Source organism: Cimex lectularius, unplaced genomic scaffold (assembly GCF_000648675.2).
Source record: "Cimex lectularius strain Harlan isolate CLEC.00 unplaced genomic scaffold, Clec_2.1 scaffold16, whole genome shotgun sequence".
In the NCBI taxonomy this organism is placed as follows: domain Eukaryota; kingdom Metazoa; phylum Arthropoda; class Insecta; order Hemiptera; family Cimicidae; genus Cimex; species Cimex lectularius.
In genome coordinates this window covers 319,552-338,182 of record NW_019392679.1, presented here as the reverse complement: position 1 = coordinate 338,182, position 18,631 = coordinate 319,552, and the positions used below count along the sequence as shown (strand labels likewise).

The window sequence follows — 18,631 nt, the reverse complement described above, 5'->3', positions numbered from 1 at the left end:
AAATAAGTATATTACTCAAGTAAGTATATTAAATTTTTGACGAGAGACATAGGAAAGACCCAATGCAAGTTCAGGTGAGCCAAGTATGATAGTAATTCTTTAATTCTTTCTTAAGAGAGATATTTATGTAATAAAAGAATTTCATTCTTCCAGGCCGAATAGAATAATAAGTCCTCCCTTTTAAGAGGCTATCGATCCTGGGAACAAGATGGCGGCTTAACTGCTTTGTATCACGGCAAAGTCTCATAACGAGATAAAACCACTCTAATTATTCCACTCGGGCCCACTCAAATAATTGGGGGTCCAAAAGAAGGGAAAACAAACGCACTTCTGATTGAGTTTTTCTTCTTTCACGATACATTTACCTCAGCCGACTCTTACCAGAGCCAGAATGTTTCTACAGGCCCAAATATATTTTTCGAAATGATCGTTTATCAACTATCTGAGCTGTTGGTCAATCATTAATCAGAATATGTTTATTTTATGTATCATTGATTGTTAATTGTCAAAGTTTATTTACTTCCATTTTGTTACCAAGTACTACAAGTTACCAGTATAATGCTTAAAAATGACTGAGAAGATAGTCAGAAGAGTAGGCAATTAATTACCACCTTTTTGGCCCAGTGTTGTCTCAGAGCAACTCCAACCTTAGCAATTGATAAGTGTAAAATTTTGAAACCAAAATTAGTTTCAAAATATTGACCAAAATTTGACCTTTCCTATTGGTATGTCGGTTATAACATGCTTAACCTTACTGTTTTGGGACTGACTGATGGGTTTCGCCATCTTTAGAGCCAACACAGTGAGATTAGGCAGACCAAAATGTACGGCAATGATCAAATTTCAGTTTTATCGTTCTGCAAGCATCACGGAAAAGTCTCAAATTTTTATTTTATATACAAAATCACTGTTGTCTAAAGTCAGATTTTCAATTGTAATCAAGATATTTCATATTTCAACCTTTGACAACGTTTTTCTGCTAAGACCCCCCAAACTCATAAACTCTTTACCTTAATATAAATTTGATAACACCAATATAAAGGGTTTTGAAAAACCTAAGAGAGTGATCAGTTTTTAATCGAAATCTTAAAAAACAGCTTCAAAAACTAAACGTCCGTAGTGTTCACCGCTTGAAGAATGCAAGCCCGATGGCATCGTTTATTTTTAGAAGCTTTATGTTATTTCTTATGTTCAATTTTGTACCAAAAAATCTTTTTGTTTACTCTTTCGCTAACGATGAAATTTCAGGTTCTCCACCTCCGCAGACTGGATGATAGTTTTGTAAATATTAGTGGGCAATCCGGTGAGCTTGTGTGGGCGGAATGTTGTCCCTAAAGTGGTTCTGCCCGAATGGCATCACCATTGAAGTTAGCAGATACAAATAACTCATCAGATATTCTTCTATCTTCAACATGATCTTCACCACCAGGAGGTAGGGCACATATGGAGGCAAATGGCAGCTTTTTATTATGTATATCTTCATGTTCTAATTTCTCTTGACTCTGCCTGTGGCCAACTAGCAAAACCAAGATTACCTGAAAGAATTGGTAAAATATGCTCAAATTTATCTTTTTCGGCAGTTCAAAAAATGGGCAGAGGAAGGGAAAATCTTAAATTCATTTTTCATGTAGAGTGATAGAAAGGAATTTAATTTATTTTAACGGAAAAATTGTGAACGTTTGTAAAATGTTTGGGGTGAAAAAAAAAAAAATAGAAAAATTGAAATCTCATTGAAGTACTGATAACTTTTTCAGAAAATCTACAAATTTTATCACTCACGAAGGTTGATAACTTAGTACAACACAAACACATATAAAAATACACGGAAAAAGGCAAAATAGCTTAGTGAAAGGGTTTATCGGTGAAGACTTGCGATAAAAATCACCCCGCAGATTCGATCGCAAAACATTAGCAACCCCGGTGTCACGCGAGGGTCGCAACCCTGATTTCACCCTGGTGATACACAAAAAAACACTTTTCAGCTATAAAATATTGACCACGCTTTTCGAAGATAACATCAGCAGTTTTAACAAATATAAAATAACAAACAGCATTATCCTACTCTTTTTCAGGCTGGACTCAGAATAGCTACTGCTGCGGCAGTACGCAGGATGATGTGCTTTCCTTACATTATTGACGCAAAGTATTGGACTAACAATGTTTTTTGTAAAATTATATCTTCCCCCTCACATCCGTTTAACTTTCTTAGAGATGCTATAGAACAGTTAAAATACCAAAATTACACTTCTGTAGATTTTCCAATGCCTTGCTTTTAACCGAAGTGCAGAAAGAACGAGCTCCGTCGATTTCACCATGGCATCTACCAAAACCAAATATTATTCTCTGGCTTGCTACCACATTTTTCCCATTAAACCCGATATCACTGAAGATGCACAAAGCCGAAAGCTTAAGTAATATCAAAAACCAGGGAGTGTTGACAAACCCAGTGAGTGAAGAAATGCCGGTTCAACAATAGCATAATCACCTTTTTTTAAAGGAATCAGTTTAGCTTTATGGAATGATTTTCGATTTCTCTGCATGGTCTGCAGATGATGAACCTGAAAATTAGTCGATAATGATTTTTGTCTTCCTATTCTCACTGTGTTGTCTATCAGACGAGTCCGGCATTTCGACATCTTCAGTGTTGGGCCTTGGTAACAGTCAAAAAGTATTGATTTTTTAAGACGCAAAAAGCTCTGGTCGTCCTTAACCGTCGTGATGACCTAATTTAAACTTTTGTCACAAATAACCTACACTTGCGACACGAGACATCTCAGAGAAAGTTAACATATCTCAAGCGTTTCATCGCATCCGAGGGCAGGTGGATTTGTTTGTGGGAGCAATATTTGGATCATTGCTGATGTTGGGTGTTGGCCATCGGGTCGGTGACATCTTGAACTGGCACTGGTGGTTATTACGTCTACACTCGCGGTTTAACCCGACGGACCCAATAAGTAACCCAGTGCCGGTTCAACCTGGGAATTTATTGTACCATACTGTTTCTGTGAGTTTGTGATGATTTCACGTGATGCAAACGCTCCATTTTTATAAAGATTGATAATGGGATGAAAACTAGGTTGCTTACGACAAAATTCAGAGAAGAAAATCCTGTTAACCGTTAACAAGTCCTAAAGCCGGATTATCAAGAAGGTGTTCATATCGTTGGGTTCGAAAGGGGTGTTTTATTATGAGAACCTTCCGATCAACCAAGTGTATATTCCACGTAATTGGAGCGATTAAAGCCAGCAATTGACTAAAAACGACTGTTGGTAGATTGTTGGAGCTTGGATGGGATTTACTAGTCCATCGTATTTGCCTGACATTGCCTCTTCAGATTTTCACTTATTCCAGACTGTACTAAACTCTAGTAACGAGAAAACTTCACTTCACTTGAGGGATGCAAAAAATACATCGAGGCGTTCACCGCGTAAAAACCTGAGAAGTTCTGAGAGGACGGAGTTAAAAATTTGATGGGAATTAGATGGGAGAGAACAGGTAGACCAAAATGTTGTATTGTTGGTTCAATTTACTTACAAGTTCTTTGGATTTTCATTAATTTCACATTCAAAAAATGTTAAGGACTTATTTTACGATCTGATATTTGCGCAGCCGAGTGGGCAGTGCGGGTTTTGATAAAGACGTTTTTGGAAATAGGACTGGCACTAAAGGCAATTCCGAAGGTTAACGTGAGAAAGTACTTTTCTAGAAAAAAAATCGCAACAGAACCACAGTTATCGTGATGGATGTGAAGAAAATAAGCCCCTCCAATTAAGCCGATATAAGGTAACAGGGAAAAGCAATATAATTGAGACAAATCCCCCTTTAACCCGGCGCCTCCAACCTCGAGTCGGGTCTAAAAAAACCCTGAGCCGGCTTAGGGCAAAGGGAGCTCTCACCTCCTCGAGATGGGCCTCGTCCTCTTTTTAAGCCCTTTTTTTTCCTCACCGCGGCTCCTTAGGAAGGGTAATTACCAGAGGTAGATAACTGTCGCCCTCCCCAATTAGCTCCCAACGCCCACCAAACAGACGAATCGTGTCTCCTAATGTCTTCTTCCGTGTGGTTTCGCCTGGATAAGAAAATCCGCCGGTGAAACTTCCCTCCTAATTGGCCATTCGACCACCGTTCCGGCCGATAAAGGCGCCGATCCGATCTAACGCCAAATGCCCTCCCATCAATTCAGGCTGATGGGTTCTCGGGTTAAACGCCATCCGTTGCCACTGTGGTGGCCGACCTGATAAGTCGCATGGACTTAGTTTATAGAATAATAAGGTCACCATGGCACTACTGACACCACTATGTACACCCAATGGTACATTAAGTGATACTCAGCACACAAATTAAAAAAATATACCTGTCCACTTGCTTTTCAGATTAGACGTATTTTTAGGGAGATATGAAGATAGAGGAAAAATTTTAGAATGGAAATGATGGAGTGTAATTCGAAGTATACCGATTAATCTTGCAAAATCTTGAAAAAGTGAAATGTTGGATGATGAAGTTAGTGCGTTTGGTTGAACCCAATAATCCAAGTTCGAATTACGGTTTTAAAGGGTTGCATACTACTCGTGTGACTTTTTAATGATCAGTTTCACATCACCTTCCGCAGCCTCAGAGGAAGGTATGAGGATCTTATTCAAATTTACGGTAAATTTACTTTTAGACTTATTGTTTTTTCTTTTCCATTTCTTGTACCGCTTGTACAATAAAGGAATTTGAAAATTTCTGGAGGACGACAAAACAGGTATGAGAAAAATCATGAAGATCGCCATTAGTGCTAATGGAGAAGTATTAATGTCATTGGTACGTATTAGGATACTTGTTGGCTGGGAAGTGAGCGGAAGGTGAGTTTCTTTTATGCTTAAATATCCACCCATCGCATCAAACTTCATCACAAGCCTGCGATGATTTAAACGTAAATTGTAGATTACAGAAGCATACAAACGCTAAACCGATTACCATCATAGCGTTGGATGAAGATATGTTTAGGATTTTGCCATTTATGGATGATAAACTGTTCCCAAGAGAAAGCTAGATCAAATATTTAGACGAAAAAGGTGTTCAAAGCAGGAAGCTATTTCATCAAACGATTCTTACCATGACACTTTTAAACGGATAATCTAGCAACTCTGACTTTACATTTATCTTTGGCATTTAATTAATTAATCAAATAATAATTAACCAAAATTATTCGAAAATCTATGCTTAACTTTCCAGAACACTTTAGCACGTGCACTTTAGGCATAGCACTTCAGCACAGATGAAAATGTTACAAGGTTCACGTAATTCTCTATGTCAAAATTGGACATACATAATAAAGTTATTTAAGTTATATAAAGTTATTTAAATTGGCTGAACATTCGGTTCTTTTAATGGAATTTTACATAAAGATTGGCTTAAATATTTTCCAAATGATCTTAGGATAAGGTGTATTGTTCAATAGATATAATTTATCTGTAGTTAAGGAATAACTGCTTACCTCGTTCTCTTGTTAAAATATCAGACAAAATCTCGAAGGGCCTGAAAAATAAATAAAAAATAACGTAAGTTGCCAGTTTTGTCAAAATTATTTTTCAACAGTGTTATTGTTGAGAAAAGCCTCGAATATATCTGACAACCAGTTATAAGCCCATTATTCGAGATATTATGTAATTGTATGCAAATATACAATTGATAACATATTCAGTGTCCTTTTTAGATGGACGGCCTGAATTTCTCTTGAACGGGTAACGTTAAAAAAGTAAATTAATAAATTATTTAATATTTTTCAGTCAAGTCGAAAATTGCTACCTGTTTACAAAAATTGTCAAAAGTACCTCAGGAACAGTAGGCCTTACGAATTTCAAATAGCACTCTATACCTTAAGATAGCATTTTCAAGGATTTTTTACTCTAATAAAAGCCGCATTCCGATTTTAAATTGGTCAAAAATAGCAAAAGTATTGTAGAAAGTTTGGAAAAAAACACATAATTTGTTTAATTTTTTCGAAAGATAACTTTTTGTTTATCGTATTTTGTTTTGTTTACAGGTAAGAAATTGTTAAATGAATTGAAAATAATGTATAATCGACTGATAAAAATAGTCAAAAAAATCCCATGAGTGATTACCAACCAATATTTCAAAGTTCAAAAATTGGTTTCTTTAACCTTTCTCTTGGGACAACCATCATTCTTCCTTGTTGGTGCAGAAGCACTCACCTGATAAAATTGGTGTTGTAAATCCTCTCTTAAGAAATTTAGAAGTGAACTCCATTTAAGTTATTTTAGTAGAAAGGACCAATTAATTTATTTCGAGGCGTCTTGACCAAACGATTGGTTACGTCGTATTGTGAACCGTTTGGTTACGGCCATCGTACACAATTCGGAGGTTTTCCTCTGCTGAAGTTCCCTCTAGTTGTTAAAATCCCACCGATTCAGTTTACCATTTGTAGTTTTATGGATTTTCATCCATCATTTTCGCGAACATACAATAAAATCTCCAGCTCTTCGTCGAAATTAAATTACGCTGTCGGTTTCTTGATGGACCCTTCCTCATGTTGCGAGCAGCTCGAATATGAAAATCGGGAAATTTCGAAACTTTGTGCTATATCTTTTTTTTGGCAATTTAAAACCGGTTTACGACAATGATATCTTTTAAAATGATGTATCGGAACATACAAGGTCCTAAGTTAAAATGGCAGTAATAAGACCCAAATGATCTTTTAGCTCACTAATGTGGTGGACCAAAGCACAGCGAAAACAAACCTCAAACGTTAGGCAGCTTACAAGACCTGGCATGGGCAATGAAAACAACCCCGTAAATTGTACTAGAAACACTGCTAAACCTACCTTCATAGGAATTATAGGTCATTTAGGTTGCAATATCAATCAAATTGGATGGGTAGTGAACTCCTCGGCTCACAACAATAATTAATAAAATCAGACACCTATTTTTAAAATTGGCGACTGACAATAACTGACTATAACAACAGAATACAAAAGGAGAAAAAGAGTTTAGGAGATAATCAGATACAATGGTATGGTATACAGATAGATACAAAACAAATGAAGGAACCAGATCAGGCGTTTTGGTACAATCCCAAAACGAGCAGTCAACCTCATTAGGAAAGAATACCTAGGTGTTTCAAGCTGAAATACATGCCAGTAAGCTTGTGTCTTAGAAAATCTTAAAAGATGTTACACTGGCAAAAACATCCACCCAAGACCGGATATGCAAGCAGCATTAGCTTGTAAAAAAATCACATTAAAATCCATCCTTTAAAAGATGAATCCAAAATCTCCAAAACCTGGAGGAAAACAACCTGGTGATATCTTGGGTACCAGGACACAAGTTTCAGGTAACGAAAAAGCAGGCAAACCGGCCAGAGGAGGATCCGCAAGACCATATAAAGGCCCTGAACTTATTCTTGGGATACAAAGTCAGAATCCTCCATCAACGGAATACATCCAAAAAAGGCAAAAAGAGAAGAGGAAAAATTCTAGAGGTGTTAGACACAGTAAGTTTACGCCAAAACCATCCTCACCTGGCTCTCTCTCCTACAGTTATAGTGGGCTGAACTCAGAGAAATGATAGGATTACACTGGTACCTGAGAAAACATTTAAACGACATGGGCATATTCAATGTCGATCCCATTCGTAGGTTATGCAATAAGGAAGAAACAGCCACCCATATCTTCGAATGTGAAGCATCAGCTCAATCGAGACATAACGTGGGATACAAAGAAAACCTAGGGAAAGGAATTGTAGCAACGATAGACAGATAGATAGACCTACCTCCTTAGGAGAAATTGCACTGAACTAAGGACTAGGAAAGTACAAAAGGCTGCGGTGTTTGGGGAATAAAAATCCCTATTTCCTAGTATCCATCATCACCATCACTGGTCTTAAGGTACCCCGTGTACTTCTTTTTCAAAAAGAGGTCGATAGTTTCAATTAAACTGAAAAATATTAAATAAGGAGTTTTTTTGTTATTTTTATATATTTTAAATAATGCTTTCTATTAAAGAGAAATTCAGCTGGGCCATTTTAAAATGACTTCCTTTATAATTTATTTTATTGTGTGAAGATAAGTTTAATAACGAAACAAGGTTTGTGAAACTTATAATAAAATAGTATCCATCCCGATTGTGACACTGACTTTTTTATCTCAACCAAAACCTCACATAAAGATTAATTAATTGAAAAGCATCCACAGTGTTCTATTGTTTCTAGTTTGCTTAGATGTTATATGCTTCGGGCCCGTTGTATCAACTTGGTTTAAACTCAATTCCGTACTGAACTGAGTTCAACTCAAAAATTGCCGTTTTTCAATTTGTCTTGAACCGTGTGCAAACAATGAACCTGGTTCAAATCTAAACGGCCGTTGAGCGTAGGTTAAACGGAGATTAGCTCTGATTTATCCGACCAAACCTGTGCGTTGTTAAAGCCTTATTCTCACGATTCGAATTTTGATTCTTTTGTTTACAAGTATCAATAAAATGTATTAATTTTTGATTTGAAAGCCACTGTTTTTTCTATGACAATGTTCTAAGTGGCTTAATTTTGTTGTTCTAATCAGGAATAGGCAATTAGGCAATTTGTATTTTTTTTGCACTAGAACTCAATGCATTTTATCTCGCATATATATACTCATCAATCATTGTGCCGAGAGGTTCGTAAAATCATAATTTTGGTCCAAAGACCTTAATTTTGCAATAGTAGATCTTATAATTCTCATTTCTTTGACAATAGAACTAAAGCATTTTCCCATCGCCCATCTGTATTTCTTATATGTACTATATAAGTCGTGGATTCCAATGAAAATAATGCTTATGATAAAATTTTATGTTTTAGGAAAAATTTTCATTATTTATTACATTGCTACTATCATAAATGTGAACAATTTTTGAGTCAAGATGCCTGGTAATCCGAGGCAAAAGGAAAACATCTTGATTTTGCAGTAATAAATCTGCATTTAGCATCAACTTCAAATACAATTGAGGCTTATTTTTGTTTTGTTGTTTAACTATTTTTTTAGTAAAACAACTTAAAAAAAAGTTGAACTAAATCTGAACAACAAAAATTAAATCAGAAGAACATGCCTAAAAAAAAAACCTGTTCGTTGGTAAACGAAATTTCATTTGAAATACAAGGGATCAAATATTTCAATGGATACAAGGGTAATCTAATGAATGCATTTTTACAAATAAATGTAGATGAACAACAGACGATGAAGAATTGGTAATTACATAATTGGCATGTGTACAAAAGAAGGGTTTTAAGAACCAACAAGACTATTTTAACGAATAAGAAAATGATGGATTTTTTAATAGGTTAATAGATTCAGAATCTCAACAAAAATTTCTCTGATATACTTAAGGAAAAAGTAAATACACAAAAATGCAAAATAAACGTAAAGTGGTATAGTTACCAATGTAAACAATTAACGAACACTATCACTAGCTATAACCGTACAGACTGCAATCAGTTCTACCAAATAGTGGTCAAGTAGGATCAGTTGAACGATGGTGCAACTTCTGTGAACTTGGTTCAAATGACGAACCACGTTCCAGCGAACAGTTTTAAGGGTGGCTGGTGCAACGGGCCAAGAGGTTATTCCGTTATCGACGTTTCCGATCGAAGCTCTCGCTGGTGTGAATGAACAAGGTGTTGTCAAAAAGTCAACCGGCGGATATAAATAACGTTAGGAGATACGATAACGGAGTGAAGTTGCCTTGTACGCAAATGGATATCAAGAGACAACCAGAAATTAAGATAAAAAGTTGACGAAGAGTGGGTATCGCGCAATGCCCAGTTCATTGAGATGATAATAGAAGTTGATGCACGACCATAAATGACCTTCGCAAAGATAAAAAAAATCGAGGCTGTTTGCAACGCCTGATAGCAAAGATGTGATAAACGTAGTCATGATTAAGATATTTTGTTTAAAAGTTTATGGAGTTGAAGGTTGACAAGTGGCATAAAACGATTGTAAGCTTATGGAGGAAACGAGCTTGAAAAGTTTGCATGCGATTCGCGTCCTGCCGAGTAAAGGAAAGGTCCTGGGATCGGTAATGGAATCTGGAAATTTGAGGAATATTTGTCTGCCGAGTGTGGAGAGGGCGTCGCCGGGGGGACCGGAGTGGCGCCGAAGGCTGTTTCATATGCAGCCCCAGGACGACGGCTAAACAAGGAATATCACTTTACCGGAGAGCCTTAATTACCACCTTCCAGTCCCCGCGAATCACTCCGGCTCGGGGCCGGGCTTTTCGGAAGTCCGAGCCTTGTTCTACACTAGGACTAATTCGGGATATTTGAATAATCCCGTCTTGGAATGCCTCGACCTTTTCCGTACGCCTTGGCCTTTTTTTTCGATCGGCGTATTTTCCTCCCTTGGATCGAAACCTGCTACCGTATTGAATTAAACCATTCTGGTATTAGACAGTTACTTAAAAAACGTACAAGATCCAAAATTAACAAGTTCGATAAGCCACTTTACATACTGCAAAATACTGTTTTTTCAATCCCTAAGGTCCGGAGAATTCCTACTACCATACATCTACTGAAACCACATCAAGCACTATCGGTTATCATCGGAACAAGAAACTGAACAATTATCTGGTGAAACCAAGCGAAACAGGCTACCCAAAAATTACGAAAAGCCTTGCGCGCGCCACTCGGGGACCTCATTTCGACGACGGGTTGGAGAACTTCTCTGCTATTAGATTTCCTGGAAGATTTAAAGATTTAAGAGGTATGGTATCAAGGCCTACATAGCACAAGAATGGCTTTCCTAGGATCCATAGCTATTGCAGGGCAGTTGAATAGTCTATGTTCTGTCTCTATCTCTTCTAGACATAATCGAAATTAGTCAACTTCATAGTCTCTGCTCTAGTATTTGTTGTGTTCTTAAGTTACCCAAGATGCAAGTTCATTTTAATTTTGTCATAGTTTATACTTTTCCCTCTGCTCTATCGCCACTTCAGACTGTCGCCTGCCAATAAACTTTTCCTGTAGTTCATCAGGCCGATGATCCTCTACGCGTGCCCCTCCTGGAGTACCACACGCTGGACTAATTTCACCAGGCTGAAGGTAGTGCAGAGCAAGTTTCTGAGGCTTGCGAAAGACTCGTCCAGTTATACAAGCATATCGGCCATGCACAATGCGACAAACTTGTTGGATGTGCTGGAATACATCGTATATACAACCAATAAATTTTTTAAGCAATGCAAAGGCAGTACCAATACAGTGTGCTGCCAAATATACAATATTGTGGACGACAGGTACTTGCCCAGGGGAATAAAGAACGCTATCCCATAACTTAACTATGGTAGGGTTTTTAATGTGACATTGTTTCTCTAATAAAAAAATAATTTCATGTAAATAATTTTTCGACTGCATTTATTTTTATCTACAACTGGACATGTATAATATACAACCAGCAGATTGGATTTTAATTTATGATTGTGGCATTACGGGCGTTATAGAGAAAGCTACCCATTGGTAGCGGCTCAGGATAAATAAAATTATATTAATCATTTAAGAGGTCTCTTATTTCTTTTCAGTCGTTTAAGTGGTAATTGTGGGAAATAGAGTAATCGAATTTGAGTGTTAGTGCGATTTTGTAATTTAATATAAAACGTCTGTAATATGTTTTGATTGATGGAAAAACTATTGGGATGTGAAGATCTCTGTGAAGTGTGTTTACGTAAAAAGTCTTAAAAATTTGGATTGAAAACTTGCGATCTTTGAATATTGGAATATATGGCCGATCCATAAACTTGGCATCCGTACATCCAAATAGTACGGGGTTTGAGAGGTAGTGTCGAAAGTTTTGATTTTTAATTTTGTAATTTTGATTGTCGGTTAAGTAGGTAATAAAGCAGTATTGTGTCTTGTGTCAGTGTGTTGTGTGCCTGTTGTTTTAATCGAGTGAATGAATTCCAAGTTAGTCTTCCATCAACTGTAAGTCCTAAATAGTTAACTTTGTCAGATTGAGGAACAGGTTCATTGTACAACATATGCTAGGACAATTCTCACGGCGGAGTGTGAACATAACAAAGGTGATAAGTTGTGAGCGCTTAAACTTTATTTTCCAAAGATTTCTACATTGTTCAATTGTTGATATGTGGTTTTGTAACATAAGTGAAGCAGAGCGATGACTTGTTAATATGACGGTGTTTATCTGTGAATATGTGGCGGTAACTGCTTTCTCATTTGCAGGCATATCAGAAGTAAAAATTGTGTACAACAGCGGAGCGAGTAATGACCTTTTTGGCACACCTGAAAGCACTTCTTTTATGTGAATAATAAAAATTTCTTTATAAGTTAACCAGCTGGAGGCAAGAGTCGCTAGATAGAAACTCCACTAAACCGCTGTCTTTAATGTATGTATTGTATAAGTTTGTAAATAAAAATTTTGGTTCTATTCTGTTCTGCTATACCATAAAATGGATTTTGGCCTATAAATTGTTCCGAGTTTATTTTTTAGCCTGACCCTTCTTGACATTAAAAAGGTTTTCAATGTTAGAAGTATCGACCACTTTTTCACTCTAGATCAAGGTATGACCTTGAAGAAAAAGCAAATTAAGTTGTTACTGCCAAGATTCCGACTTATTTTAAGGCCAACAATAGGGCAAAACAATACATTCTTAACATTGCCTTGGTCGGTTTTCAGGTATTTGAAATCGCCTGTATAAAAACTTAAATATGTCAATCTATAAAAATATTTAAGATTGTTTTGCCCTGATGATGAATTTAAAATAGGTCGAAAGCTTGGCAGTAACAAATGAATTTGGTTTTTCTTCAAGCCCATACCTTGATCGTGTTCCTGATTAAAAAAGCTAGAAAACTCACATCAACACGTCTCCACTCCTCTACAAATATACATCAAATCTGCCAAGTACTGCAATTCCATGGAATGACTCTCCAGCAGAACACGAAAAATTCTCAAAAATTGTCGACAACAACCTTCTAACAAGTAGGCTGGTCAATCAAAGTTCACAACAAATGGTAAACTAAGTTGGTGGAATTTTCGACCCTAAGCACTCCCGAATTGTATACCTTTGCCGTAACCAAATGGTTCATAGGATCAACGTACATCGACGTTTGGTCTGGACATCTCGGAAATAAATTAATTTTAACCTTGTGGTCCTTATTTCTACGGAAATAATTTAAATGGAGCTTGGGTCTAATATTCTTTAGAGAGGATTTACCAACTTTACTAAGTGAAGTTCTTTTGCACAAACGACGAAGAATGATGGGTTCCATTGAGGGTGGTTAAAGAGAACCAATATTTGAACCATGGCAGGTCGAACATGAAATGTAGGTTGGTACCCATTCCATGAGATTTTTGACTATTTGCATTTATGTCAATTATAGATTTTTAAAAACTATTTCTTATTTCAATTAATTAATCTTTATGTAAGGTATTGGTTGAAATGAAAAAGTTAGTGTCACGAACGGGATTCGAACCACGATAGAGCAGCGGCGTATTTAGCCGAAGGTCGTGGGTTCGATTCCCGCTCGTAAAACTAACTTTTTCATTGAAAGATTTGGTCAATGGGACCACGAAATATAATGGACTATTTCTTATCTTTAAACGAAACAAAATACAACAAGAAGTTCTCTTGGTAAAAATTAAAAAAATAGCAAGAATAATTATGTATTTTTTCGAAACTTTCTATCATAATTTTACAATTTTTTGATAAAATATTTTTATGTTAATTAAGGATTTCATTCATTTTTACATGCCAAAACCACAAACTTACGCCGATCGATGATCGGAATTGAACAAACTGCAGGTTCATCCCCCCGAAGACCCCAAGGAGAAATTCTTTTTACTTTGTTTTGACGGTAATATCTTAAGCTACACCCATTCTCTAGATAAGGACACTTTGCGTGGACTTATTGAGGAAATAACAGATTGATGATGACGAGGAGGTGAAACGCGCCTGACAGAACTACAAGTTCACTCCTCAGGCGCAATGGAAGACATTTCTGAATTAATTAACTGAGGCTTGATTAAGCATTCGAATATTTATAAACAAACAGAGATGGTAGTCTATAAGACAAATTTATCGACAAAAATTAAACAATATCGTACTTACAATTCGTACATTTTTCATTTCATTACGCGAAAAACCACAACACAGTAAAACACTTAACTTTTTTTATGTAGGTAGTTCATTAGGTGCAATTGACATAAATCAAATTAGTTGGAGATTTATTAGTTCTTAACGATATAATCAAGGATAGTCGACGAGTGAGACTGCGAGAACCAGCTGGATTAGGCGGAGTTTGAAATCCGGTTATGGTCAAATATCAGACGCGATCGTTTCTCCTTTCCTTCCTTTGCCACTTCCAATTGTCGAATAAAATCATTCGATGCCTTTTTAGATGGGTTAATGGGTAAATTAATGCTATTTTCTTTTTTTCCAGGCATGTTTTATTTAGCGTCTTAAGAGACGCCTTGATTAATGATGAAGTTTCATGGTGGCTTCTCTCGTTGCAACTCTTGAAGCGTCTGCAATTTTTCACCATCCTCGAAGGCCAAAGCTAATTACCTCGAGGTGAGAAAAAATTCAATTAACGGCCCCAGAATTCGTCATTAGCATAACGGCCGTTTTTTCCTCTCTGTTTTGGAGGAAGCTTCTAATGGATAAGGGAATAGTTAGTTTATTAATGTAGTCTATTAATATTTGTTCGTCCCCTTCCACGAAAAGACGACGGAGGACCGACAGTGAGAATTTTCCTCGGCCAAAAGCCGTGTGGGCTAACCAGTCTAATGGGTGAAAGCTCTCACTCCGGCCGGACCTGTTCGCGGCAAATGGACTTTATTCCCCACCTCGGACCGTAACGATCGTTTTCCATCAGAACGGACAGAAACGGGTGTCAAATAAAAAATACATCCATTTACGGGTAAAAGGACAAGAACTGATTCGGAGACATTTTTTTTACACCGGGATCCACTTTTCTTGTGTCGAAATTCGGACGGAGGATACCACAGAGGGAGACCCCGAGAAGTACAAGTGGCCATTTCGGGGGAAATGTCGAAACTATATGCTAAATTCCTATGGTGTAAAAGTAAGACGTGTAGAAAAGACAAAAGACAGACGGACGTGACGAACAGGCTCCGGGCGGTCTCGATGACGAAGAAAACCTGGCCGGCCCGGTTCCTTCGGGGATAAACCGCATCGAGTTCGTTCTTTTTTTGCTTCGTTTCAAATTCTAAACTGGTCTCATTTGAAATTAAAATAAGACAAAACATTTAGACATAGCCATCAGTCTGGAAACAAGAGTTGTAAAGGAAAATGACATTCCCAGAAGGCGTTACAGTTTATTAACCTAGCTTCAAATAAAATAAAATTCGCTCGGTAGTTCACACCATAGACTATTCCAGTATTCATTCCAATAAAAATGATATCGAAGAATCATATGATTTTTTTTGGTTCGTCGTTTCTGGTAATTTTCGTCTGTCACACGCGCAACTTAAGCGGCTGGCTTGTTGGCACAGTTGTTAACGAAAACTCACTATTAATGATGATAGACGTAACCATCGAGTATAGGAGGACCAGTTTAATTGTGGACGAACAAACTAAAAAGCATAGTGCTTGAAATGACCGTTGTTCGTCCAGAACTTGAACTTTTACCGGTAAATTTTAAAATTTTCAACCTTAGAAAATGGTTTTTAAGCTGCATTTACTAAAATTGTAAACACAAGAACAAACAGAAGTTGTATCCGGTAGGGCAATAGGCCCCACGTCAACCGTTACTTGAGACATGAAAAGTGAAAAATGTGCGTCTTGATCCGCCTACCCTCGCTGTTTTGTTATGCCAATACTACGTTCAGCATTTCCCCTAACTGGGTGAGTAAATTACATGTCGAATTTACACGGGTTAAGTTTCAGCAATAATCTTGAACACAAGTAGAATTCAATGAGGCTATAGGCTAAACAGCCAACTTAAGACATAGAATGCATTTTTGTTCACCTATCCTCTCTGTTTTGGTGAATCGGACTAGTTGTTTTTTTGCCTTCTTCAGAGAGGATAGTGGCTCGGTGAATTCAAACTGGTGAAATGCCAGCAATAACCGTGAACACAAGTCGTTTCCGGTGGGCCACAGGTCGAGTCATATTAAATACGTATCTTGGTCCGCCTATCCTCGATTTTTTGCTGAGTCAAACTAGTTCGACATTACGCCATCTTCACTGAGGCACTGTGAGCAACACTCCTAGCAGCAATGGGAATTTGCATGAGTACAATATCAGCAAAACCATTGACATAAGTCATATCCGGTGGGCTACATCCCAAATTTTAGTCAACCGTTACTTGTGTGTGTGAGAACAGTTTCAGCATTTTGCCTTCTTCAATTGTGTGTTAAGTAGAGCTAGTAAATTCAAACTGATAAAATGTCAGCCACAACCATGAATTGAAGTTGTATCCGGTGCCAAGCCATAAATCAGACAACTGCTGGTATCTGGTGGGCTATAAGCTTCACATCAGTTAACGTCACTTAAGGCATGGGTTTTGGTATGTCGCTGATTTTGGTATCTCAGACAAGTTTTGACATTTCGCCTTCTTCAGTATGAGTTAGGAAGTAGAATTAATACATCCTGGTAAGATGTCATCAACAACCGTGAATACAAGTTTTATCTGGTGCGAGTATAGGCTATAAATCAGCCAACTGCTTCCTAAGAAACAAGGTACATGGTACATGGCCAGGGTTTCCAATTTGACAAAACACAATTGGTTGTTTTGCAGTTTTCGGTTCGTCAAACCCTGTTATTTTGATCTGTCGTTGTATTTGGTTAAGTAATATAGTACAAAAAGAGAATTAATAATCCACCATAATCTGGAGAATGCCCTCCGCTATTTGACATTTATTTATAGTTGAGTTATTCTCTTCTTCTGGACAAAACACTCCGCTGAAAATGCCGTTTACGCAGCTTTGACCATTTGAACAAATGATTGGGACGCCACTGGATGGTTAACTTGATAGTTTGGGATCATTTCAGAAAAGCCGAATAAAACCGGACATGTATTATAAATTCGTCCTTTTTCGTTACTTTTATGCAACTTCGTGGTGGAAAAAAACGGACTCGTGAGTTGGCCAAGTGTAAAATTGGGCGCGCCGCATCGCTTTCTCTTCCATTAAGAGATAAAGGACGTCGTGATACGTACATTGTACATAACATATCTTGTCCCAAAATGTCAGACGGACGAAAAGGCTCTTTTGTCTAGTTTCGTCGAGTTTCTCTCCACGACTTCGTCCCGTCCCGTGGTCAATTAAAACAATTTACGGCCCAATTTAGCCGGTAGCGGCGACGGATGTAAACCAGGGGACATTTAACGACCCCGGTGGAGGCCGAGCGATCCCCCCCCCGGTCGTATCGATCGAAAAACAACGTACCAATTAATTTGCGGACTTACGAAGTTCCATTTACAATTCGTTGATCCAGTGAAGCCGGAAAAAAAACCTTCGGACCTTTACGAGAATATTTACAACCACGCGTCACACGCTCAGGTGAATGGAAGAAAAACATGCTCCAACATGTATTTTTCACCCACATCAACACAAATTTGTTGATTTCGTATTTAATTTAAAAAAAATAACATGACTACGTGGATAATGCTGTTTGGTCGTTTCAGGTAATTTTGGTCCGCCTACTCACTGTTTTGATGTAATTGACTCGCTTAATATTGCACCATCACCAGGCAGTTAGTCTATAAGTCAAGTGTGTTTTGTTTATTGGACGGAGTACTTTGGACAGAACAGCCCTAATAACCGGGCCGATCGACCGACTTTTTTTCCAGTAGAAATGCCTAATCTTAGACGTCAAACCAGAGGATAAAACCAAACGTAGACCAGCTGTATTGACATTATCCAAAGGCTAACGATTTACGATTTTCATAGATTCATTCATTGCCCATCAAGTAGAGTGAAAAAGTTCGAATAACTTTCATGTCCTGTGTCTCTTAAAAACCAATTTTAAAAAGCTTGAAAAGAAAAAGCCTAATGTAAATGATATCGTGTCATAAAAGTAAATAATGAAATATAAATAAAAGGCGAAATGAAAGATCCAAGTGTCCTGTGGGCGTTCTAACAAGAAAACCATCTTTCTGACGCCTGAGTCTGTTTTATTTTTGACAAACGCTCTAAACGTCCTGGGTTTTATTGACGATTGAAATTGAACGAAAGTTTATTTCGCAAACGAGGACGAGGATGTCGTCCGATGGCACACAGACGCATACGGATGATTTTTCGAGTATGAAGTTCCTGTAAAACCCCAACTTCAGCCACCTTCGTTTCGATAAAACATGGATCATAGTACAGTTCCACAGTGAAATTTATTATTTATCATTAAGAAGTATGCTCTAGGCCTGTTTTAAAACTCGAGTGTTCCTTCTAAGAGCCCTTGATCTTCTCATGAATGGCGAATATATTTTGCCAAATAAAATTGTACAAAGAGTATTGAGCATATTGAGGATATGCTCCAGGGATATTTTTATGTAAGAAAGAGAAAGATAAAGAGTGAGAGAGACGTCCAACTAAACGGATACCGTACATAGGACTCATCTCTTTGGCATTGAAGTCTTTCGTCTGGGTAAACATAGTCTGCCATTATCAAAATTTCTGTAATACACATAATCAAAA

General features: G+C 37.4%; 1 protein-coding gene across 5 annotated transcripts in view; it reads right to left on the bottom strand.

Moving 5' to 3' along the window:
• The window catches only part of LOC106661648 (GATA-binding factor A-like), a 57,742-nt gene that overhangs the window by 18,809 nt on the left and 20,302 nt on the right, over window positions 1-18,631 (bottom strand). For 3 of the 5 annotated variants that reach the window (XM_014385183.2, XM_024225581.1, XM_014385186.2), the window contains exon 3: window positions 5,477-5,517. The exons of 1 other annotated variant lie outside the window; for it this stretch is intronic. The gene's annotated coding sequence lies outside the window, so the exon portion shown is untranslated. Of the gene's footprint in view, window positions 1-5,476; window positions 5,518-9,406; window positions 9,656-18,631 lie in introns of those variants that run through there. One more of the 5 variants, XM_024225580.1, reaches the window with a different exon arrangement.